The sequence below is a fragment of the Choloepus didactylus genome, chromosome 2 (genome assembly GCF_015220235.1).
Source record: "Choloepus didactylus isolate mChoDid1 chromosome 2, mChoDid1.pri, whole genome shotgun sequence".
Lineage (NCBI taxonomy): Eukaryota > Metazoa > Chordata > Mammalia > Pilosa > Megalonychidae > Choloepus > Choloepus didactylus.
Genome location: NC_051308.1, coordinates 122,713,280 through 122,738,468, shown reverse-complemented (window position 1 = coordinate 122,738,468; position 25,189 = coordinate 122,713,280). Strand labels below are relative to the sequence as shown.

The 25,189-nt window shown below is 40.1% G+C and overlaps 1 non-coding gene across 1 annotated transcript; it reads left to right on the top strand.

The window, feature by feature from the left end:
• Positions 1-14,221: 14,221 nt before the first annotated feature.
• On the top strand, positions 14,222-14,326 carry LOC119528316. The gene has a single exon (XR_005215624.1). It is a non-coding gene; the product is annotated as a U6 spliceosomal RNA (small nuclear RNA).
• The last annotated feature ends 10,863 nt before the right edge of the window (positions 14,327-25,189 follow it).

Here is a 25,189-nt window from a genome sequence, read left to right as displayed (position 1 = left end):
GTGGAAGCTCAGAGAACAAAACCAGTCTACGATCTCGGAACCTGGATCTCTAATCTGACTGGTGATGCTCCCTGGCTCCCTGATTCTCATCCAGAAGCAGGGAGTGGGCTGGGGGTCCTCAGTGCCCGATCCTCCTGCCTGAGCTTGGACTCTTGTCCTGGTGCCCATTCCCAGACCCTCTGGATGTCAACTGCCCACCTATCTGACCCCTGAACTGACAGCACACTCTGGTCTAGCTGCCATTTCTTCCTGAAAGTTGGAAATCCCAGTCCAACTATTTCCTGATCACTCCTGAACTCACTCCACCCTTCAGGCATTGTGACTTTCTTGCCCCTGCCTCATCCTCCTCCAAGGCCCCCAACCCAGGTCCTGTCCTCTTCGCTGCTCTGCCTTATCCTCCTTTGGCCACCTTTCCTGACTGAGCTTCATTCTGATGTGGATGATAGTTCAGTTAAGAGGATTCTGAGTGGCTTCAACACCAGGCCCAGAGAGTATTGGTTACGGATTAGTGTGTGAATTCCATATTGCGATTGAAGGCACCAGGTCTTCTTCACCTTTGTATCCTGAGTCCTTTGTGCAGTCACTGAATAAATTAATATTTATTTGATGAATGAGTGTACAAACAAATGAACCAAAGAACCCAAGGGCGCTCCCCAGGAGAAGTCTACTGGACTCTTTCTCCAGGGCCCTATCATTTTAACATTTTCATCAATGGCTGCATTTTGTGGGCACCTAGTAAATGGTTATTGAATCTGTACTGCCATAGAAGATACATTAACAAATTGCAAATGATGGAATTTAGAGTTTATTAATACCATATTTCACCAGTTCTAAGATGAGTATTTTAACATCTCTGAAATCAGATGCATCACATGATCAACGGCATGTCATAGTTTAATCAGCAGTGTTTCTTTCTACCTCATAGTAACTTATACAAAATGGTGCATTTTGCAGTTGAAGGAGACTTGCATTTAATGAAATATGGTGTATTAGCTGACGTAATCCAAACCAAAGGCTATTATCAAGGGGAAGAACAAATGGGGGTGACCCTAACAAGATGGAATTTTGTGGTGATAAACAGATAGTCCTGCACTTAAGTTCAAAAAAATCAATTGCACATGTAAAAGATGAAGACAACTTGGCTTAAATTCAGTTCCTGTCACAACAGCAGGAATAGGTTTGAGTAAAATGCTAATGAAGAGTCAATAGCATTGTTGCTGCCCCAAAAGCTAATGCAGTTTTAGGTTGTGTTGATAGCAACAGAGTGTCCCAATACAGGCAGAAACATCCTGTGACTTTCTTTGGTCAGATAGAGTATGCAATATTGTATCTGTAGCCACATTTTGAGAGGCACATTAATGAACTGGATCATATGCTTTTATTGAAATTGGGCTTTGGAGTTAAGACCTAGGTCTACACTGAGAAATGCTTTTCTAGAAAAAAGCTTGAGTAAGGGTGCTTTTGAATTTATCATAAGAAAATTGTCCTTCAGGAGGATGCAGGGGAAATTTTTCTTTCATTTCCAGAACCATGAATAGCTATGCTTCCAGTTTGCTGTTCTAATAAGACACTGAATTGTATAACCATCCATGTTTCCCTTTTTGTCTTGGCTGCCAGTAAGTTCAAAAAGTAAATTTAGGGCCTACGTCTAGCAAATTTTGGAAATCCATATGGGATTCGCTTGTATACTACACTTACCTTGGATCAATATTTCTTGCATTTATTTCCCCTTTGCTAACATTTTCGTTACTTCCGTAACCCTGCTGTATGATTTATGCTTTTGCAAGCTCCTTCAAATCTCTTTTAGAATAAAGTGGGGATATGAGTGAATAAAAACCAAAATAACTAAGTGAAAAACCAATGCATATTTAGAGAAGAGAAATCGGGAAGACAAGTGATCAGAAAAGTGTTCCCAAAAGATATGGCTGAAGGAACTGAAACTGTTTGAAAAGCAGAAGATTTATTGGGAAATGAGAGCAATCCTAAAAATGTTTACAGGACTATCATATTGGAACGAGACTGCATTTATTAAAGAGTAAAATCAGTGGAAGTTATAGGGAAATAGATTTTTTTTTCTTTACTATTTAAAAAGAAAACTTACTGAAAATTCAAGCTGCCCCAAATTATTATGAATGCAATGTGAAGTCATGGGCTCCCTGCTTTTGGAAGTGTTCTGGCCAGAGACTGAACGGCCACCTGTCGAGGATGTGAAAGATTGGCTTCCGGAATGATCTCGGAAATCCCATCTGCCTGTGAGTCAACATTTGGTGAAATGGAAGCCGGGTGGTGAGGGAAGGGGAAGACACCTGTCAAGGTAACGGGGCCTCAGCCGAGAAACTTGCCCTTGGAGGATGGGATTCAGGGAGGAGAGGTCACCCCCACCAGCCCCTCACACTGAGAAGAGCACAAAGGGAAATTCAGAACACAAATATTAATACCGAGACGCGTAGCCTCCCGCTGACCTTCCTGCTCCCCTCTGTCCTCTCACGGAGGACAAACAGGGTTCAAGAATGTGGCGCTGTCAGTTCCCCAGGGGTCTTTTATAGTCCCTTTTGTCCGTTCAAATTCCAGCCTTCACTCTGATTGGCTAACAATTACCTCATTGTCTCCTCACTTGTTTAGAAAATCACATCTGTCCTCGCCACCCCCTCCCCTCCTTTCCCAGTCCTCTTACTCCTAAATCAGAGAGTATTTCCCTTTCTGTGTGTTACTGCCCTCGAGTTCACAACTCCCCATTGTCCTCGACCTGATGTCCCAGGGCTTTCAGCCCTTTCTTTCCTGACTTCATTAGCCATGCAGATTTATGCAGCGCTTCTCTCAGGCAGCAGCCCTGGACCATCTTCCCTGCTATGCTAATATGCAATGGATTCCTTTCCCCCAGCTCTGCTTTTAGCAGATCTTCCAAAATGCCTCAGACTTTCTCTCCCAGCTCGGTGGGGGCAGCTGGGGGTGGTAACCACAAGTCCCTCCGGTGGACAGATGGAGTCGGCGTAGGGGACAGGAAAGCCCCCAGCCCCAGGGGCCCAACTGCTAAGAGTAGGAGGGGAAGTATGGGATAGCGCCACCAGCTGAGGCTAAAAAAAGACCTGGCTTCATCCAAATGTTCCATAGATTAGGACCATCCTTCTCCCGCCCCCTTTTCTACCACCCCTCCAAAACAACCAAACTGCAAATCATGCAGCCACGTCGTGGTTTCTTTCTCCATCAGGGCCATTCTGGATGCCTATTTTAATTTGATTTTGACGGACACAAGGAAGGGGGGGCGGGGGGGTGATACCCATACCCACACTATGATTCCCTCCCCCTCCTCTTTCCCCCCCCAGTTAAGGTAGCTTTGGAATGATTTACAGCCTGAGACCCCAGAAGGCTGGAACAAAGCCAAGACCATAAACTTTGTTCAAAGTGCCCTTTGATAGTTTATGGTGAATGGCAGACAGGACTTCCTGGCCCCGGGGCCTGCCCTTTCATTGCAGAGCACCCCTGTCTGCTGTTTGTCTCAGACACCACATGGGATACTGAATCACAAAGGTTAAGAAGACATGGTTCCTGTGCCCTGGGGTCTGTACATGCCCAGGTCCTTATACTTCGAGGCCCTTGCAAGTCCAGATCTTTGCAGGCCCTGATTCATACACACCAAGTCTCTACACACCCAGGTCCTTACATGCCAAACTGTCAGGTGCAAACATAGAGGGGAGAGCGTCACAAAATAGGCACACAAACCACATCAGATGTGGGCTATCAGGAATGGGTGAGGGTCCCCCTCTTACCTCCAAGTTCCACCTGCTGGAGAAATGGTATGCAAATGAACTTCAAGAGCCACCTTGGTGGGGAAAAGACCACCAAATAAGCCACTGGGGAGGGAAAGGGGCAGGTGTTTATGATGGTGGCTGGACTAAGTGAATATGAGTGGAACACAAGGTAGGGCTTCACCAGCATTTGTCCAAAGAAAACATTCCATTTCTATTTAAAAACAAACTGTGAAACATATCCTAATCCCCTTCAACTACAAAACTTGTTTTTCCCTCCAAGTTTCCATCCCCATCTGTTGCTGAAAATCCCCAGGTAATTCTTCCCTGTTTGATCCTATGGACCTCAGCCAGTCCCCTGCCTCCCACCACTGCTTGCTCCACAGCAAGCCCCCCTTGGCCACCATCCTCAGTGGCTGCTTTCTCCTGACTCCCTCCTTCAAACATGGGCATAGGCTCTTCCTGCAGTTCCCCGCTGTGATAGCCAACACCGGACTCCATTCAAGACGGCTCTTGCCTAAAGCTTAGGTTAAGGGTATTATAACACATATAGCATAAACCTCCCTATTACAAATAGGGGATCAGAGAATCCACAGGTATGCTTTTTTGGATGCCACCCTGCCCACCTCATCTGCTTCACTCAGGAAGAAGCCAACATTTCCTTCCCCATATGAGCTTTGAAATCATTTACAGCCCTCTGACGCCCATCACCCATCACCTCCGCACGAAGTCTTGGGATCCATTTCCTAAGTCCCAAGGAAAAGAAACTGCAGCTCTCCTTATCTCTCCTCCAGTTCTCATTTCCTGCTTTGGGCATTATCTCTTCCAAGAATGATTGACAGTGGACGGTCCACCCCTTCCAGGACCACCAGATGACTCACCCAACATCCTGGCCTCTGAGTCCCTCTATCTGCTCACCTCCAGCTACCCTTCCTCCACTTCACTTCAGTAATTTATTCCTTAGTCAGTTTAGACCTTGTCATCACCAAGCACTGCACCAGCTCTGAAATTTCCCTTTCAAACACCCCACTAACTTCCAGTCCTTCTCATTCACTTGCTAGAGCACCTTTTGGGCAACAATTATTTGAGTACATGGAGACTTTTGTGTTTTGCTCATTAGCAGCCCTTTCTGTCTTGGCCTCTCTCCTTGTCCAGCTCAGATTCCCTGGTCTATCCTGATAAACACTCCCCTGCAAATATCCTTAATGCTCTCACTCCGTTGTCTCCTGTGTCATAGGCACCGATAAAACCCTCACCCTGACTGAACCTCAGTAACGGCTGTCTATGCCCAACCTGCTAAATGTTTTTGGACACAATCTGACGCCAGGCTGACCCAACACAATTTAAATTCATGATTACAAGCCTAAACAGAGTATTCAAAGTTGCCTGCGTGCCTCCTGTGTGTGCCTGGAAGGTCTGAGGTCCCACTCTCCCAGGTAACTGTTTCATATCTTCTTGCTCTCATGCGTTCCACACTCTCAGTGGACTCTCCTTAGCTGGTGATCTCACCTCATACTTCACTGAGAAAATAGAAACTATCAGATAGGAACGCGCTCATCCACCCGTCACCAACACCTGCGCTCTCCACCAATTCCCTCTGTCTCCACTCCAGTCACATGGTTTGAAGTGTCCCTTCCTTGACTTGCAGTCTAGACCTCATCCCCCTCCCCTCTTTAAGGCCTTTATTTCTGCAGACAGCCTCAAGATCTCTTGCATCATCCAGCTCTCTCTTTAATTAGTCATTTGCGTCACTTTACAAACATATTCTTTTTCACCCACCTTTAAAAGAAAAAGGCACATGAAACAATGCTCAACGTTAATAGTCATCAGGTAAATGCAAATCAAAACCACAATGAGATACCACTTTACACCCACTAGGATGGCTATAATCAATACGATAGATAATAACAAGTGTTGGCCAGTATGTGGAGAAATTGGAACCCTCATACAAAGCTGGTGGGAATGTAAAATGGTGCAGCTACTTTGGAAAGCAGTCTGCTAGCCCCTCAGGAAAGTTAAACACAGAGCTGCCATTTGACCCAGGTGTTCCACTCCTAGGTTTATATATAAGGGAGATAAAGACGTATGTCCACACAAACACATATACACAGATGTCTATAGCAGCATTATTCATAATAGCCAAAAAGTGGAAGCAACCCAAAAGTCCCAAATGGATAAATAAAATGTCATATATCATACAATGAATATTATTTGGCAATAAAAGAAATGAAGTGCTGATACGTGCCACAACATGTATGGACTTTGAAAACTAAGTGAAAAACACCAGCCACAAAAGATCACATATTATATGTGTCCTTTTATACAAAATGTTCATAACAGACAAATAGATAAAGGGAGATAGTAGATTAGTGATTGCCTAGGGCTGCAGAGGTTGGGGAGAAATGGAGAGTGACTGCTAATGGGTAAAGGGTTTCTTTCGGGCGTGATGAAAATGTTCTAAAATTGATTGTGGTGATGGTTGCATAACTCAGTGAATATGAGATTTTAAGTAACCATTGAATTGCATACTTTAAAAGAGTGAATTTTATGGCATGTGAATTATATCTCAATAAAGCTGTTATAAAGAAGGGGGGGCCTCCTTTAAATTCTCATTCCCCTCCAGCTATTGCCCCATTCTTTATTCCCCTTCATAGCAAAACTTTTTGGAAGAGTCATTTTTACCCACTGTCTCTACTTTCTCATCTCCCATTCATTATTATTTATTATTATTTTAAGATTGTTATTTATTTATTTGGGGGCCATAGATGCAAGAAGTTGAGTTATTCATACTTTTCAACTTAGAGCTATCATTTTGAATGAGAAAAAGGCCCCTCATGTTTTATTTTGTTTGCTTTCCTTTGCTCCTAATCCCAACTTCCTTTCACCTCCCTACCACATAGACATCCATTCAAATACACTTTTCATAAGGTCTTGAACCTGCATTATTTTTGAAATATGATAGTGTTGTTTCGTGTTTGTGGGTTTTAAATGTACTTAGCAGCAGTGAAGAACAATAGTAAGAGTGGGGGGCAGGGAATCCCAGCTCTTCCACTTACTCACTGGGTTACTTTAGGCAAGTTACTTATTCTTCGGGGCTTTATTTCCAGGTTTGTAAAATTAGAACTCATTTGACAAACATTTTCAAATATTTATTGAGGGTCTTCTATGTGCCAGGCACTTTTCCAGGCACCAGGAATACAGATGAAACTTCCTGCCCTCATGCAGCTTATATTCTATAATTGTTTTGAGACTGAAAAATCCTATTTTTATTATGTTTACATTTTTGCTTTATGCTCAACATCATATTTTAAATATCTGTATATGTTATTGTATATATCCTCACCTTTTGTATAGATATATAACTGTTGGTAGTACTCCATGGTTGGCATCCACCACATTTTACTTGCTATTCTCTAGTGATAGAAACTGGGCTGTGGGAGAAGGCGATGCAGAGATGAAAGTATTTAGAAAAGAAAAGCAGATGCTCACATGCAAAGAGAACAAAGGACTCAGGTTATGGAAGGATTGGATTTTTGAATAAAAAACACAACAGATATTTAAAGTAAAACTTATAAGGTTACCAAGATAACCAAGCTTTCATTTGTGTGTTCATGGTGGAAAAGCAGCATTGTCTTTTTCACATGGTTATCCTATCCATGAACGTCATCAGCAGTCTTCAGACATCAACACTGCAAAAGCCAGGAGGAGAGCTCGTTCCTTCAGTCAGACAGTAACATATGGGGTATGCCTAAGTCTTTCATTTATTTTGAGGAACAGAGCTAAACAGATAACCCTGCCATTTGTTATAGTTGTTTTTGCTGTTTATCTCAGGGTGCAAAGTGTCCCGCCAACCATGGGAAGTGACATACTCATAACGGCATTAGGACAAAGAGACAGTTTTGCTTCCACAATTGCTACCAAATTTCTGCCACAATACTGTAATGTATATACCCTCATGCATGCCCCTGTGCATGCATTTCTCTGAAAAATTACTCAGGAGTGGGAATGCTAGAACATAGAGTAAATGGCAAGTGAACAATACCATTAAACAGTATCAATACATTAACTATCTAGTAGTAAATTTTAAAGGCACATAGAGCTAGCAGGACAAATGTATCAGAATATTTTACATTCACTTAAATGGAATAAATGTTCCAATTAAAAGGCAAAGATTGCCAGATTGCTTTAATAAAGTACTTATAATAAACCATTTAAACATAAGGCTACAGAAAGTTTGAAATTAAACAGATGGAAAAAATATGCCATGTAAAATCTAACCCAAAAAAGTTGGCGTACTATATTAAAATCATACCAAGTAAGTTTTAAGGCAAAAAGCATTACTAGCACACACACAAAAAAAGTGCTCCTTATAACAATAAAATGCAATTCCACAGGGAGATACAAAATTTTAAATTTGCATGCACCTCTAAAATAGCCTCAAAACATATGAAGCAAAAACTGACAAAAATAAAAGAACAGACAAACTCACAATGATAATTAGAGGTTTTAATATACTCTGAAAACAAAATGTGTTTAAAATACAGGAAAAAACCCTATCAGCAAATTGATCTAATTAATGTATCTGGAACATTACACCCAACATCTGCAGAATATACATTCTTTTTAATTGTACACAAAATATTTAGAAAAATTGACCATATGTTTGGCCACAAGTCAAGTCTCAACAAGTTTCAATGAACTGAAATCTTGCAGAGAGTGTTATCTGCCAAAATGCAATTTAGGGAAATAACAATAACACAAATACAGCTAGAAAAATCTCCCAAATGTTTCCCCAAATTGTTTGGGGGGGGACCCTCCCTCCCTGCCCAAGTTCTGCATCTAAATGACACATAGGTAAAAGAAGAAATCTCAGTGGAAAATAAAGAATAGTTACAACTGAATAATAATAAAAAATACTATATCTCATCATTTGTGGAAGAGGTAAAGCCATGCTTATGATATTTATAACTTTTATGCATACACTGGGACAGAGGAAAGCCTAGAATTCATCCCAAATGAGCAGAAAAAGATCAGCAAATTGAACCTAAAGAAAATAAACTAACAAAGATAAAAGCAGAAATTTATGAAATAGAAGGTAAGCACACAATAAAGATGATTAACATATTCAAAGGTCAGTCCTTTCAAAGGTTAATAAGACTGATAAATGTCTGGCATGACTGATCAAGAAAAAAAGGAGAAGATATAAATAATGTCAGGGATTAAAAAGAGAACATCACTACAGATCCTGCAAACATTAAAAAGATAAGAAGATGTTAAAGAACAACTTCAAGCTAATAAATTTGAAAATTTTGATGAAATAAATTTCTAGAAGTATACTACTTACCATAACTGACAAAGGCAAGAAAAAATTCTAATAATTATAAACTATTAAAGAAATGAAATTCATAATTGAAAACCTTCCAACCCCCCCCCCCCCAAAAAAGTCAAGGCCCTGATAACTTTACCAGCAAATTTTACCAACCACTTAAGGAATAAAGTTAGAGTCAATACTACAAAAACTCCTTGAGAGAGGAGAAAATCAAGGAACACTCTCCAACTTATTTTACAAGGGCAATGACTTTGATTCCAAGGTTGTTGACTAGTTCATAACAAAAAAGGGAACGATTAGATCAATCTCACTTATAAACGCAGATGTAAAAATCCTACAGAATATTAGCCAACAAAGCCAGCAATATATAAAAAGGACACCACATAATGACCAAGTTAGGTTTATTCAGGAATGCAAATTGGTTTAACATTCAAGACTCAGTAAATGTAATTTCCCTCCTTAACAGAGGAAAGGCTAAAGGTCATAGAATCATATCATTTATTAAGTTCAACATACATTTGTAATTACTAAAAAACCTCTTAGCCAACTAGAAATAAGATGTAACTTCCTCACACTGAAAAGTATATGTATAATAGTATGAGAATATTCACAATCAACACTTCTTTTCAAAATTATACTTCAGGGACTAGCCAGTGTGATAAGACATGAAAAAAGTGAAGTTATAGGGATTGTAGGGAAAAAAGAAGTAAAACTGTAGTTATTTATAGGTAACATTATTGAATACAAAGAGAATCCAAAAGAATTTAAGATAAATTATTAATGAGGTTGTTAATAAAGGGCAAGCATACAAAAGTGTTTAGCTTGTCTACATTTTAGCAACAGAATTAGAAAGTTAAATTTTAAAAAAGATATTTAAAAAACATCAGATATATACACTACATATCTGTTAATCTAGAAAAAAAGATATGTAAGGCTTACCTGGAGAAAAATATAAAACATCTTTGACAGAAATTAAACAACTAAATATATGGAGGGAGGCATGCAATGTTCATAGATAGTAAGACTCAGCATACATTTTTCCCAAAAAAATGATCCATAAATTCAATTAAATCCTAATAAAAGTCCCAACCAAGTATATGATGGGTTTTTGTTTTTGTTTTTGTTTTTGGTGGAATTTAACAAAATCATTCTAAAATATATATGGAAATGCAGAGACCCATGAATAGCCCAGACTCTCCTGAAGAAGAACAAAATGTTAGGAATTGCCCTCCTTGAAATCAAGGATTATTATGATACTACAGCAGTCAAGACATTGTGATTCTTGGTGCAGGAATAGACTAATAGGCCAATGGAATAGAATAGTGAACCCAGGAATAGACTGATGCATATATGGGCATTTGATATACGACAAACACGGCACCGCAGAGCAGAGGAGAAAGGACAGCCTTTTTGATAAATGGGGCTGGGTGAATTAGATATACTTATGGAAAAAATGAGTATCAACTCTAGCCTTATACAAAAAAATCATCTCAAATGAATCAACTCAGACCTAAATGTGCAGAGTAAATAATGAGTCTTCTACATATTAATAAAGAAGACTATTTTCATGACCTTAAGATAGTAAAATAATTTTAAAATAGGACACAAAATGCACTAACCACAAAGGAAAGAATTGATAAATTACACTAAAATTAAGAACTTCTGTTTATCCAAAGACATCATTAAGAAAGCAAAAAAGACAAACCACACAGTGGGAAAAGATTTCTGCAACACACATAATTGTCAAAGGGCACATATTCAGAATATACAAATAATGCCTAAAAATTAATAGAAAAAGACAGACAGCATAATAGAAAAAAAAGTACAAAAGATTTGAATAAGCACTTCCCCAAAATAGGAAACCCAAATGGCTAAAAACATCTGGAAAAAAAAAAAAAATAGTACCAGACTAGATGTCCTCTGCTTGTCACTCCTCTGGACCAGAGTCCAGAGAAAGGGGGTATATGAAGTCAGGGCATTACACCCTAGTTCCCTCCCAGAGAGCAGTTGCCTTGTACTAGCTATATTCCTTTATAGAAGGTCAACGCTCCCGGAAGGTAGCCTGCTTTATGGGACTGTCTCTTCTTTTCAGCCTATGGGTAGTGACAGATCTGTTGCTGCTAGCCCTGAGTTTCTGCACATCTCCAGCATCTCCCTATACCAGCCCACACCTATGTTAATAACCACCACCACCCCCCGCTCACCCATCCACCCACCCACCCCCAACACACAATTATTCTAATATGAATATGCCATCTTTTTTCTGTTGGAACTCTGATACAATGCTCACTCTCATTATTGAAAAATGAATTAAAACCACAATGAAGTACCACTCCATATCCACCAGAATGGCTAAAATTAAAACACTGACAACACTAAGGGCAAGCAAGGGGACAGAGAAACAGGGGCTCTCATGCACTGCTGCTGAAGTGCACCACTTTGGAAAACAGATAGACTTTATCTAGCAAGATTGAAGACAAGTGAGCAATTCCACCCCTACATATATTGATCCTCATTATTTAGGGACTCTGTATTTGTGAATTTACCTGCTCATTAAAATTTACTTGTAACCCCAAAATCAAGACTTGTGGTGCTTTCATGTTTGTTCATGGACATGTGCAGAGGCCAAACATTTGAGTCACCTGACACATAGGCTCCCAGCTGAGGTTCAACAAGACAAGATCTGCCTTTTTGTTTCAACTCTCATAATGTACATAAGTGTCCTTTTTGTGGTACATATAGAGCCACATTTTTCTAATTTTTGTGTATTTTTTGTGTGTGTGAACTCACTATTTAAATGGCCCCCAAGCAGAGTGCTGTCTAGTGTTCCTGAGTGAAAGAAGGCTGTATCTTACAGAAAAAATATATGAGTTAGATATATTTTTTCAGGCTTGAGTTATAGTGCTGTTGGCCATGAATTCAATGCTAATAAATCAACAGTGTGTATTAAATAAGGCATCTTTAAACAGAAACACATATAAGGCAACATTATATATTGATCAGTTGACAAAACTGTTGTGATCAGGAGCTCTCGGTATGTAACCCTCTATTTCCCCTTGGAGCAGCGGTTCAATAGTCATGGATTCAGTGTTTATGATGGCTTTATAGAACATAACTACCTACAAATAACAAGAATCGAGAATTGACTGGGTATACCCTAGAGCAGTGTTTCCTAAATGTTAGCCTACCATCAGCACAATTGAAGGACTTGTGAAAACACAGATGGCTTGACCTCTCCCCCAGCATTTCTGATTCAGGAGGGCTGGAGTGGGATTTGCATTTCTAAAAGGTTTCCAGGGAATCTATGCTGGAGATCACATTTGAGAACCACTGCCCTCTAGGGCATTGGGGGACATGTAAAAGAAAGCTGGTAGCACCATTGTTCATAATAACAAAAAGTTGGAGATACCCCAAACATCCATTATTTATAAATTTGTAAATGGCATATAAATTGTGGTATATGGGATACTAATCAACACTACAAAGGAACAAAACATACCAACAGACAGGCTGAATCATGAGTAAAGATAGCAAATCCAAGAAGGATACACAGACTATGATTCAATTTAATTAACATTAAAAAAAAGTCAAACTAAGAACACAGTTTCTAGGGAAATACAGACATTGAAACTATAAAGGAAAGCAAGGAAATGATAATCACAAAAATCATCATGGTGGTGACTTCTATGGAGAAGGGAGGAGATTGTTGGGAGACCTACAGGGTACGTGAATGCCATCCACATTCTATTTCTCATCTGATGGTGACTGATAACACAGGTGCTTGTTTTATAGTTCTTTAGACTGAATGTATCTATCCTTGGACCAGGCTCTGAGCCACACTGTCATAGGGCCTCCATATAAATCTGTCAGAAGCTAAATATTCTACATCAGTACTTTCCCCAAGTCTGGCTCATTCATTTCTAGAAAGTGAGTGGGATGTTGAGTCTAATCTGTTACTGTGGCTCAGGGTGAAGGCACGCAGGTCCAGCCTCCCACCATCTTCTGAGTCTCCTGTGAGCTAGAACTCTGCTGGGGCTAGAACTCACACTCACACCTCCATGTGGACAAGTCATAATATATAAACAGTGCAAGTGGTCTAAATTCACATTCAGGAAAGAACATTTTTCCATCAGAAGCATAATCAGTAGAGATGCAACTCTTCCCACAAAAAAAATGAAAAAAAAAAAATTTTCATTATTATGCAACACAGTTTAGCTCCCAAGAAGTACCTTATTCCAAAGTTACAGCTTTAAAGTAGGCCCTTTGAAGTTGTTCGTACCAGTCCGCTGGCCAGAGGGGTAGGAAGTGGTGGTGTTTGGAGAACACAAGGAAAGAAATAAGCAGGATCTCTGAAAACACACCTTGGAAGGTGAGGAGAGCTCATACCCAAGAGCTTGAGTTGCAAGAGCACTGAATTCTGGAAGGTTCCTAAGGACCCCCCGGGAATGTGCCGATGGACTTAAAAGAAGTCCTCTCCGAGGAAGCAGGGTAAAGATGGGCCCCCTCCCCAAGTCTTAGGTGAAAAACCTCAACCCTGTCCACAACCAAGGACATTGGCACCAACTTACCAGCTCCTGCACCAGTGGGGAACAGACCCACGGGTAACAGGCCCAAGACTTTTGTGGACAGGGTGGAAGCTTACAAAAGCTGGCAGGAGGATTTAGTCACAACAAGCACAGTTGAACATGTGGATGTGGCTCACACCAGAAGGGTACTCTAAAACCATAGGGCAGAAATAACTACCAATAAGCCACAGAACCCTGGCACCCTTCACACTTGACACCTGTGCCACCAAATTCTGATCAGATGTAAAATTTGGTTCTGATACAACCGACAAAATATTCTGTCGCCACAATCATATGTTAGAAGAAATGTTGAACTGAGCAGGAAATGGGATGTGTGGACTAGAGTTGAGTACAATTTGCTGCAAAAAAAAAAGGTAAGGGAGAAGGTGGTGGCAGAGAAATTTCTCCCTTTGACTAGAACAATAGAGAATATGCCTCCCAAAGACATGAGTGTCCAACCAGAACAGCAATCAGTTCTACTCAGATAGTGACCCGAGGTTAAAGGACATCCAAGAGGCCAGGGGAGTGATGATTGAATTCTTCACATGTAAAAATTTTAGTATTTAAACTATACCAGGATGCTGATATGAGTATCATAGATACTAAATTACTGGAATGATACAGAGAAGGTTATTGTGGCCCCTGTACAAGATGGCATGTATCTTCATGAAATATTCCATATCTGGGGGAGCTTTTCTACAGGATTAAATGATTTGTAATAAACATATAGTATTTCTTGGGTTTTCAAACACAACAGAGTGGTTTTTCCTTTAAAAAACAAATGAAAGTAATTAAATAAAAATGTAAACAGTCTATTTTTCTGATGGCTAGAACCACAGGTTCTCCCCTGCTCTTAAGCCAAACAGGAGAGTGACAAACTCCAGGGAAGGGCACTGGGCCATTTCAGACTCTGGAGACAGGTGACTCTGGAGATATGGTGCCTACTGTGGACCTCAAATCAGAGCTTAGAAACAGGCCCCTATTCTTAATCTCCTCTGCAGAATAATTATAATCCACAGGACTATACACAATCTTGATTGTTCAACTGTGTAGGAAAGGCCTTTGAGATCTTTATTCCAGTTATGATTGCTTAATAACAAATTACCCCAAAATTTAGCGCCCTAAAGCAACCATATTATTTTACTCCTGATTCTGTGGGTTGAGAATTCAGCAGGGCAGTTCTCACTTGGGGTCTTTTGTGTGGTTGCCGTCATATGCTGGCTGGGGCTGCGATCATCTAAAGGCTCAGCTGGGCTGGACGTCCAAGATGGCCCACTCACAGGGCTGGCAGTTGATCCTGAACTGGAGAGCCCCCACGTGCCTTCTCCAGCATAGCCGGTTCAGCACAGTTGGGCTTCATAAAGGGTGTCTGGCTTACCCCAGGGCAAGTATCCCAAAAGAACCAGGCAGAAGGGGCAAGGTCTTTTGTGATCTAGCCTCAGAAGTCATGCAGCGTCACTTCCACTGCATTCTGTTGATTACAAATGAGTCATTAGACAGACGAAATTCAAGAGGAGCAGCATTAGACTCCATCTTTTGATGGAGGAGTGGCAAGGTCACATTGTAGAAGAGCATGTTTCAGCCAACTTCAGAAAATACAATTGGCCAGTCATTTAATCTAATGTTTCCCAATCTTTTTCACTTTATAGCACACATAGAAGGCATTAACCTGCATGCTCCTGACACACCAGTTAGGAAACTTTGACAGTCTAAACATTCATGATTAATGAAGCTTCTTTCCCTACTTTATAGCTATCATGCATTCAAGGGCAAGACTTCGTGCATGTTTCAGAGTAATTCTTGAGCCAAGAGAAATGAAACACCCAGCTCTGATACTTCTGTCAATAGGTATCTCTGCTATAAGGACTTTGTGTCCAGATACATTGATATGGTTTTCCATCTTATCTCCCATAAACGTTGAGGGAGAGAAAACACACATTCTTCATGCATTAGATCAGTTTAAATTATATGCTACCAATCAAAAAACAATAATGACTGAAATGGATCAAACATTTCATATATGTTAAAATCATTAGTTTGTAATTTTTTTCAAAACAACAACGATGACAATAGAAATCATTAGAGTAACCTTTGGAGAATTTTAGAGCACTAACTCCTTCAGAAAACTGGTAAATTAAAGGGAAAAGAATCAAGCATTTATCATGTCTTTCTATATGAACTATATCTCCCAGATGCTGAGTATCAGTTTATAGCCTCTAGGCTTCAAATCCACCCTTTGCTCTACTCTATGATAACAGTGGCCAAACCCTGCAAGCATTTCTCCGATTGCCAGATGGCACAGTATCAAGCTTTTGACAGTGGAGGGTGGTGGTGGGAAATTGCAGGAGGGAAGGGGTTTCCCTTCCTGGCTCCAAAGAGCTTCTGGCTTGTTCCTGCAGTGCACAGTGGCCAGCAGGGTGGAGACACCCAGTGAGTTTTAGCAGCATCCCCATGGGCTGCTTTCTATCGAGTTTCGTTAGCACCTCAGGTTCCTGTTTGCCTGCACTAGCCTGCAGTACTTCAGCAACCTTATCTATTACCCTGCTGGCTAAACCATACCCTCTCCAGTGAGGTCTGAGTCTCCTCTTCCAGGTTTGTCCCTTCTTTGGGTGCTCTGACTCAGCCCTAGAGATAGGGATGGTTCCCTATATTTACTATTCCTCTATTTTTTAGAGTTTCACTTATCCCTTAGTGTTTTAGTTTCCTGGCACCTAAATCAAATACCATACAATGAGTTGGCTTGAACAATTGGAATTTATTGGCTCAAGGTTTTGAGGCTAGGAGAAGTCCAAAACTCAAGCTGTCATCAAGGTGATGCTTTCTCCCAGAAGACTGTGGCATTCTGGGGCTGGCTGCCAGTGATTCTTGGTCCTTGGCTTTTCTGTCACATGGTAATGCACATGGCGGCCTCTCCTGGCTTTTCTGTGTTCTGTTGACTTCCGGCTTCTGGCTCCTCTTTTTGTGACTTTCTCTCTCTCTCTGGGTCCTTCCCTATAAAGCCTTCTAATCCTAATTCAGTTGGCTGAAGTGTTAACTGAAGAAAGATCTTAAGAAGATTTTATTTTCAATGGGTCCACACCCACAGGAATGGTTTAAGTTTAAGAACATGTTTTTTCTGGGGTACATAGCTCTAAGCCACCACACTTTGCAAATCCTCTATTACTAGTTAATAATTTCTTATATTAAAATTTTCCTTTTTTAAGTCCTACAACTCAACAACAACAAAAAAGATAAACAACCCTATTTTAAAATGAGCAAAGGGATTGAATAGACATTTCTCCAAAGAAGATATACAAATGGTCAATAAGCACATGAAAAGATGTTCAACATCACCAGCTATTAGGGAAATGCAAATCAAAACCACAGTGAGATACCGCCCACTAGGATAGCTATAATTAAACAATGGAAAATAACAGGTGTTGGGGAGGATGTGGAGAAATTGGAAACCTCATGCAATGCTGTTGGGAATATAAAATGGTACAGCCACTGTAGAAAGTAATATGATGGTTCCTCAAAAAGTTAAACATAAAATTACCTTATGACCCAGCAATCCCACTTCTAGGTAAATATCCAAAAGAACTTAAAATAAGGACTCAAACAGATATTTGTACACCAATGTTCATAGCAGCATTATTCACAATAGCCTAAAGGTAGAAACAACCCAAGTGCCCAAGAGTAGATAAATGGATAAACAAAATGTGATAGATAGATAGATAGATAGATAGATGATAGATAGATAGATGATATAAGTATACATACAATAGAATGTTTTTCAGTTTTAAAAAGAAATGAAGTCCTGATGAATGCTACAACGTGGATGAAACTGGAAGACATGTTGAGTGAAATAAGTCAGCCACAAAAGGACAAATGCTGTATGTTCCACTTAAATGAAGTATCTAGAATAAGCAAATTCATAGTGAGAGAAAGTAGATTACAGGTTACCAGGGTTACAGGGGGAGGAAGGGAAAAAGGAGAGTTATTGCTTAGTGGGTACAGAGTTTCTGTTTGGGGTGATGAAAAAGTTTTGATAATAGATAGTGGTACTGACAGAACAACTTCATAAATGTAATTAATGCCATTGAATTGTACACTTAAACTTGATTAAAATGGCAACATTATACACACACACACACACATATATATATAAAATTAAGAAAAAAATTCCTGTTCACCTGAACCCAGAGAGGGATTTACTATGAGCTGATATATTTAAACTTCAGCACCCCTCACTTGTGAGGGCCCATTCCAAGGCCTAGTACCTAATTTTATATTTGTAATTTTGTATTCTTTCTCTCAAATTGTAAAAGAGTCAGTCTCCACAAAACCTGGATCTACTCACTGTGTGACCCCACTGATCAGTCTTAAGATCACAAAAAGAGAGACAACTGAACATTATATGCCTCCTGATAGGATAAAATAGGAATAGCGCCGTCCGTGTCATATTTTTGACAAATGTTTCAACTCAAATTGATTAAGCCTCTAGATAAAATCACTACTATAAATAAACACTGGAGATATAGGAACACACTAAAGACTCTGTGAGGATGCAATAGCCAGATCCAAACTATGGGAAATGTTTTAGGATAAATTATTCAGCTTTTTTTTTTTCCCTCAATAAATAAATGGCAAATAAAAAAAAAATAAGCCAGAAGCAGGGGGACTGTTGTATAGATTTTAAAAGACTTAATAGATATCACCAAAAGACAGGTGTGGGCCCTGTTTAGATCCTGAGTCAGATAAAATAACCATTTATGAGATAATCAGGGAATTTTTATGCTGACTTGATATTAGATGGTCTCAAGGAATTATTGTTACTTTCTTTTAGCTGTGATAATGGTGTTGTGGACATATTTTTAAAGCGTTCTTATCTCTTAGATATGTGTGTGTTTGGGACTGTTTTAAAAATAATCTAGTAAAGGGTGGGGGAATAGAGCTTATAGATAAAGTGAGATCGGCCTTTTGTTGATAAATGGTGGAGCTGGGTGATGAGTATGTGGGGCTTCAGTATATACATATTCATTATATTCAAATATACTTTAGCATATGTTTGAAAATGTCATCATAAAAAGTTTAATAAAATAAAATAAAAGCTACCACAGGTGAGCATATTACCTGCATATTAATAATAACAGATAATAAATGAAATAAATTTCATATGGTATACTGTAGTTTACAGAGCACTTTTCATGCATAATGTAATGTAATCCTTACCTCAGGCCTACTGGGAGGTTTTAGCATCGTCATTTCACAGGGAACAACTTCAGAGTGGTTCCATCTATGGCCCAGGGACACAGAGCCAGTCAGAAGCAGGAATGGGACTCAGATCCAAGTCCTTGATTTCAGATCCCATGCCTTACCTGATGAGTGGAAGGAAAGCTGACTAGCGTTCAGAATACTGGTGTTTTCATCCTGGCTACACGTCCTACCTTGGAAAACTCGGAATAATAAAACTTAGCCTGCCATCTTCTTAGTTGTTGGGAAATTCAAGACTAGTAATTTTTAGAAAAACGCCTTAAAAATTGTAAAATGCCTTATAAATTTACATCAACATATACAGACTAGTTTTCTAGCAGGAACTCCTACAAAAATGAAGAGGATGGAGGGTCCCTGGGGGCTGATCTTGGGTGAAACGAAGTTTGTTCTTGTAACCCTCATATCTCTTTTCTGTAGACCTCCTCACATTCCAAAATTCATCCTTTACTATCAATATTAACTGATAATGCTAAAGATGCTTTTCCTTGTGGTGTATTTGAATGCCTGCCACTGTCCCTGGGGTTCTGTGTTGTTATGTAGCTGCTGGGAACAAAGTCTCCACAACAGCTGTTGTTAACTGAAAGTTTTATGGCTTGTTTTTCAGATAGTAAAATGAGTATGAAACTGCATGGCACTTTCTGCTGCTGTCCAGAATCCTCTATTAGATCATTTACACTAAGTCAGTCAGTCCCCATGAATTTTCATCAAGCAACAGTGGAAAACAAATGAGAAACTTTTGATTTTCCATGGGACAGAAATGGAGCAGTACAGTCAAAATGGCTGACATTAAACAACAATAACAAAAATACCTTTAGGAATTGGATACAGATATTTAGACAGTCATATCAAAATGGCAGCATCCAAACAATCATGTCAAAACAACTTGCTCTGAAACACACATCTGGTGATTGCAGAGTAATGTCTTATTTAAATACTAAAAAGAGCACTTAAATATAACTATATATTTTACATTTTTAAATAAAACAATTATTTTGTGTTTGTATAATTTTTTTTCTGCAATTAAATTTTATTGAGATATATTCACTACCCTACAATTATCCACAGTGTACAATCAATTGTTCACAGTACCATCATATAGTTGTGCATTCATCACCAAAATCAATTTTTGAACATTTTCCTTACTCCAAAAAGAAGAAAAATACAAGTAAAGAAAAACACCCAAAACATCCCATCCCCCCTCTCCCCCTGTTATTCATTTAATTTTTTTCCCATTTTTCTCCTCATCTGTCCATACACTGGGTAAAGGCAGTGTGAGTCACAAGGTTTTCACAATCACACAGTCACACTGTATAAGATACATAGTTATACCATCATCTTCAAGAATCAAGGCTTCTGGATTGCAGTTCAACAGTTTCAGGTATTTCCTTCTAGCTATTCCAATATACTAAAAACTAAAAAGGGATATCTATATAACGTGTAAGAATAAACTCCAGAATGAACTCTTGACTCCATTTTGAAATCTCTCAGCCACTGAAATTCTATTTTGTTTCATTTCTCTTCCCTCTTTTGGTCCTGAAGGCTTTCTCAGTCCCACAATGCTGGGTTCAGACTCATCCCCGGGAGTCCTAGTCCATGTTCCCAGGGAGATTTATACCCCTGGGAGTCATGTCCCCTGTAGTGGGGAGGGCAGTGGGTTCACCTGCAGAATCAGCAGTAACAAGTTTTATAAGGGCAAGCCCCAGGATCGAGGTAGTCCCTAATGCTTGTGAGACTATCAGTAATTCCACAGGTGGGGAAGTTTAATATTTCTGCATTTTCCCCCAGTGTATACTTTTTTTAAACTTTAAAAAAGGCAAGTCTCTTTACCTCTCTGGGTCTCGATACACTTATCTAGAAGTTAGGAACAATAATATCTAATATCTATCTCCTTGGATAAGAGTTAAATAAGATCACGTGTATAAAAATGCCTTGCTCAGGGCCTGGCACAAAACAAGTATTAAATATGAGTGCCCTCTGAATATAAGTAATTATTGGATTGTGCACTTAAATCTGTAATTGCCAGAGAAGCTCAGAGAAGGAAGAGATCATTGCAGGCCGAGGAGGGAAGGAGTTTTGTGGACACAGCAGGACCAGGGTGTGGGTGCCGAGCATCAGTGGTTCTGAAAACGGGAGGCCTGAAAGCTGGGCCCTGGACAGGTGATAAAAACAATAGAGTGAAATTTCAATTTTAGAATATTGGCAGTGAGATATATTTGGGTGTTCACCGTACAATTTTTCAACTTTTCTGAATGTTTGAAAATTGTTTTAAGAAATGTTGGGAAATTTAAAAAAAAAAAAAAATCTGGTGGTCCTCTGAGCACCGTGGCCTGATTATCCTCAACCGAGCAGACCAATAAGCCCATAAAATGGGCACCAGGGAGGGGAGAGTTAAGGAGGGGGGTCCTGGGAGGGGGCAAAGGAAGCAGCTCTTTCCTGATGGGGTGAATGCAGCACTGTCACCCCACTCACAGAAAGACTTGCTCAAGCAGCCAGGAAAGTTTGCATCACTGGGAACATCTGTGCAGGATTTCTTCTTGCCAGACAAGCCGTGATCATTTCCAGTTCTGCTTCCAGCCTGCCTAGGGGAGCAGCATTACAAACAATTACACTGCTTTCAAAATGGAAAATTTTTAGTCCCCGAATTTCAACAGGAACTTCTGGAGTCTGCGAAAGGTATCCCACTCCTCGAGAGCCGAATGAATGGTAAAATTGCAGAATTGCTGTGTAAGTCTCACATCTCCTGAAAATAATGCATCTGTAATGATTAAGTATTGTGTGGGCAATTCACTTGGACTCTAATTTCTTCTTTCAGTTTAATAGATTGCACAGGACATTGGTTAGAAGAGTATGGCGCAGTATTTATGCCAAACTCAGAGGAGGGGATTGCTATGAATAGTAGCAGTTCACAATTAATTAAGTTATGGTTCTCTTAAAAATTCAGCCCAATGAGAGTATATGTGTATCTCTTAACTTTGGACAAAGGTCTAAATTTTCAAATATTAATGAAGTCAATAAACATTTGCTGAGCTCCTATTATGTACAGTATGAATACATACAAAGTACAGTATATAGTAATTTTTCTATAATGTGTGAATTTTTGTAATTCCAGAAATGTGCCATATCCAGACCCCTTGCAAACACAGTCTCTTCACCTGGACTTCTCTGTGAGAACCATTATAGCCTTCACAGTCACTGGAGTATCAAATCAGTGCAAGTTTCTCTGTCTGATTGAGACTCATCATTACTCTCTATTTATATTATTTGAGTGCTATCCGAGAAGAAAAGTTTTTAAAGTGAAAAGTTTTAAAGTGAAAAATTAAGATGGTTTGAAAGGATATAAACCAAATATTAAAAGTCTACTTCCACCCAGTGCCCCAACTGACCCCCCTAGAAGTTACTCTGGTAACAGATTTTTGTAAGCACTTCAAGAAAATTTTTACACATACACAAGCTATATGTGACCCAGATGTTGGCTGTCCTCCTCATCTATAGGGCCGGCTCTCTTTTGGCCTCGTGCCATCCTTAACACACAACTCAGTCCCTTGATGAGCATTCACAAGAAATCCAATCACACCAAACATAGCCTGATTTTTAAAGTATAATTAAAGATTGATGGGGCCAGGGAGAAGGGTCACATTGCACAGTATCAGCATTCCTCTTTTTCTCTCTTTCCCCCTCTCGAACAAAACAAAGCAAAACCCTGTTTGACATGCCTCTCCTGGAAAGTCTTGCCAGCCCAAACCACCAAAGTGGCATGCTCCTCTCTGGTCCCTGTTCACCTCATCCTGCCAATGCACACATGCACACACACACACACACACACACACACACACACATATCTGCAGCCTGTTGCAAGTCCTCTACATCCCCTTCCCAATCCCTGCCCCCTCCTACTCACCGCAGTTAAAAGGATGCACTACATTTTATTTAGCCAATCCCTTTTTGGTGGGCATTTAGGTTGTTTCAAGTTTTCTTCTGTTGTTCTGCACAATGGTATAACGAATATCTTTAAAAATACATCTTTGCACATTTGTGAGTTTGTTATAGGGTAAATTCTTAGAAGTATAATGACTGGGTCAAGGATGTACATATTCTCTGTTTGGCTATATTTGACAAACTCCTCTTTAAAAAATAACATGACTGTACATTTCACATTGGGTATGGTAGCGTCTGCACCTTGGCCGACACTAGATATTAGTAATCTTTTCCATCTTTACCAATCTAATGGTGAAAAGTAGTACCTCATTATTATTTGAATTTGCACATCATTAATGATGGAATGAAATTAAACATATTTTCATGTTTATTTGCCACTTGTATTTCTTTTCTGTAAACTGCTCGTTCTTCATCTAAGTGTTAATGCCAGCAAAGACCATCTTCTTGAAAGGATCTTTCCCTTTCCTTGCAGGACACTACCATCTTCTGATTCTCTGGCTCCTCTTTCTTTGTCCCTTTGCTGGTTTCTTTTTCTCTGCCTTCCTCTTGAAATGTTGCTGTTCTCCAGGGTTCTAACTCCATCTTGCTTCCTTTCCACTGCACCTTCTCTTCTCCTGTGATCTATTCCACTCACTCAATAATAGTTACCTTTTATTGACCACTTATTAAGTTCTAGACATTCTACTAGGCATTCTAAATGCTTACTACTACAAACCCTATGAGGTTAGTATTGTCATCCCAGATTGTACAAATGAGGAAACTGAGGTCATAGAATAATTTGCTTAAGGTTGTACCATAAGGGTGTGGCAGATAGAACTGGAATTCAATGCCAGGCATTTCCTTTCCAATGCCCGAGCTCTTTCTAAGACTCACCCTGCCACTTTTTTATTTATAGGGAGATAATCCTAAATCTATATTGCCACTCCAGGCTTCTCTCCTATTCCACACACCCAATTCCTCAATAGAAATCTCTCTCTGGACCATCTGCAGGAGTCTCAGATCAATGTATTCACATTGAACCTGCTCTTCCAGGGATGCCTTTCATGGCTAATGGGGTCTCCCAGCTTTCTAGCCTCAACCATTCACTCACCAAGTCCTGCAGAAATAGCGCAGGCATCCAAACCCTCCTCTCCCTCTGTTGCCCCTTAGCTCAGGGCCTCAAGGTTTCTTGTCTGGAATATCCCACACTCTCTAAACTGTTCTCCCTACCTTCAGGCTCACCACGTTCTGGTTATTCCCCACTCTGCCGCCAGAGGTAGCTTCTCTAATAAACATAACCATCTATAAACAAAGATAATGGTCTTTACCTTATAAGGCTCTTACAAGGAATAAATGAAATAATCTATATAAATATACAGTGCATGCTAGTGCCTCAGGAAATGTTAGGCATTTTAACTTCCTCCTAAAAAGAAATCTGATAAAAATAAGTGTCTAAAGCTGCACCATAAAGTCTAGGGGCCCAAAGGTTTGCTAGGACCTTACCTACCTCCCCCACTCTTGCCTCACAGCTGTAGTTCTAGTCACACCAAATTCCTCACTTTCCAAGCCTCTGTGCCTTTGCATGGACTGCTCCTGCTACCTGGAATTCCTCTCCCCCGACTTACTCCACCAGCGAGCACCTTATTCTTTAAGATTTCGCTCAAATGCCACTTTTGCCAGAACGACAGCCCTGAATTTCTCAGGTCAGGTACCTGGCCCCCTTCTCTGTGCCCCTTTATTTATTCTTACAGGTTATTGTTTACCTATCTCTTTCTCATTTGCTGTCCTATCCTTTAAGACACAGGAGGAGCCTTAAAAGTGTGTGGAATTTTAACAGGTTCTAACTGCTAAGAAGCGCCCCACCCCCCTTCCAGAATGGTCACTTTGGAGGACAGGAACACCAGCAGGCAGCCCTGGGAGAGCGTGCTGCAGGCAAGAGGCCAGTCCCCAGCTTCCGCACCCCTGACCTCCCGGGTGAAGTCAGCCAAGTCTCTTAAACTCTCTGAAACCTCACTTTTAGATCTGTAAAGTTGGCCTCATCTGTCTCCTGGACAAGTAAGAAGATCAAAGGGCAGAACATATGTGAGAAGCCAAAATGCTGTCCAAGTGCAAGTAGATGTCAGAGTTGCCAGCCAAAGAAAGCCATGGGAGGATTCATCATTTTTAGGAGATGGAGTGAGATCTGGAAAGAAGGCAGGCACTGGAGTCAGACGAATTTAAATTCAAATCCCCCTTGTCAGTCAGGATACACTGCACTCTTCTGTGGTAACAAATTAATCCTGAAATATCACTGACTTTATACAACAAAGGTTGAGTTTTCACTCACAGTTCATATCCAACATGGGGGATGGGGTCTGTGTTGACGGAGTGTGGTGAGTCGA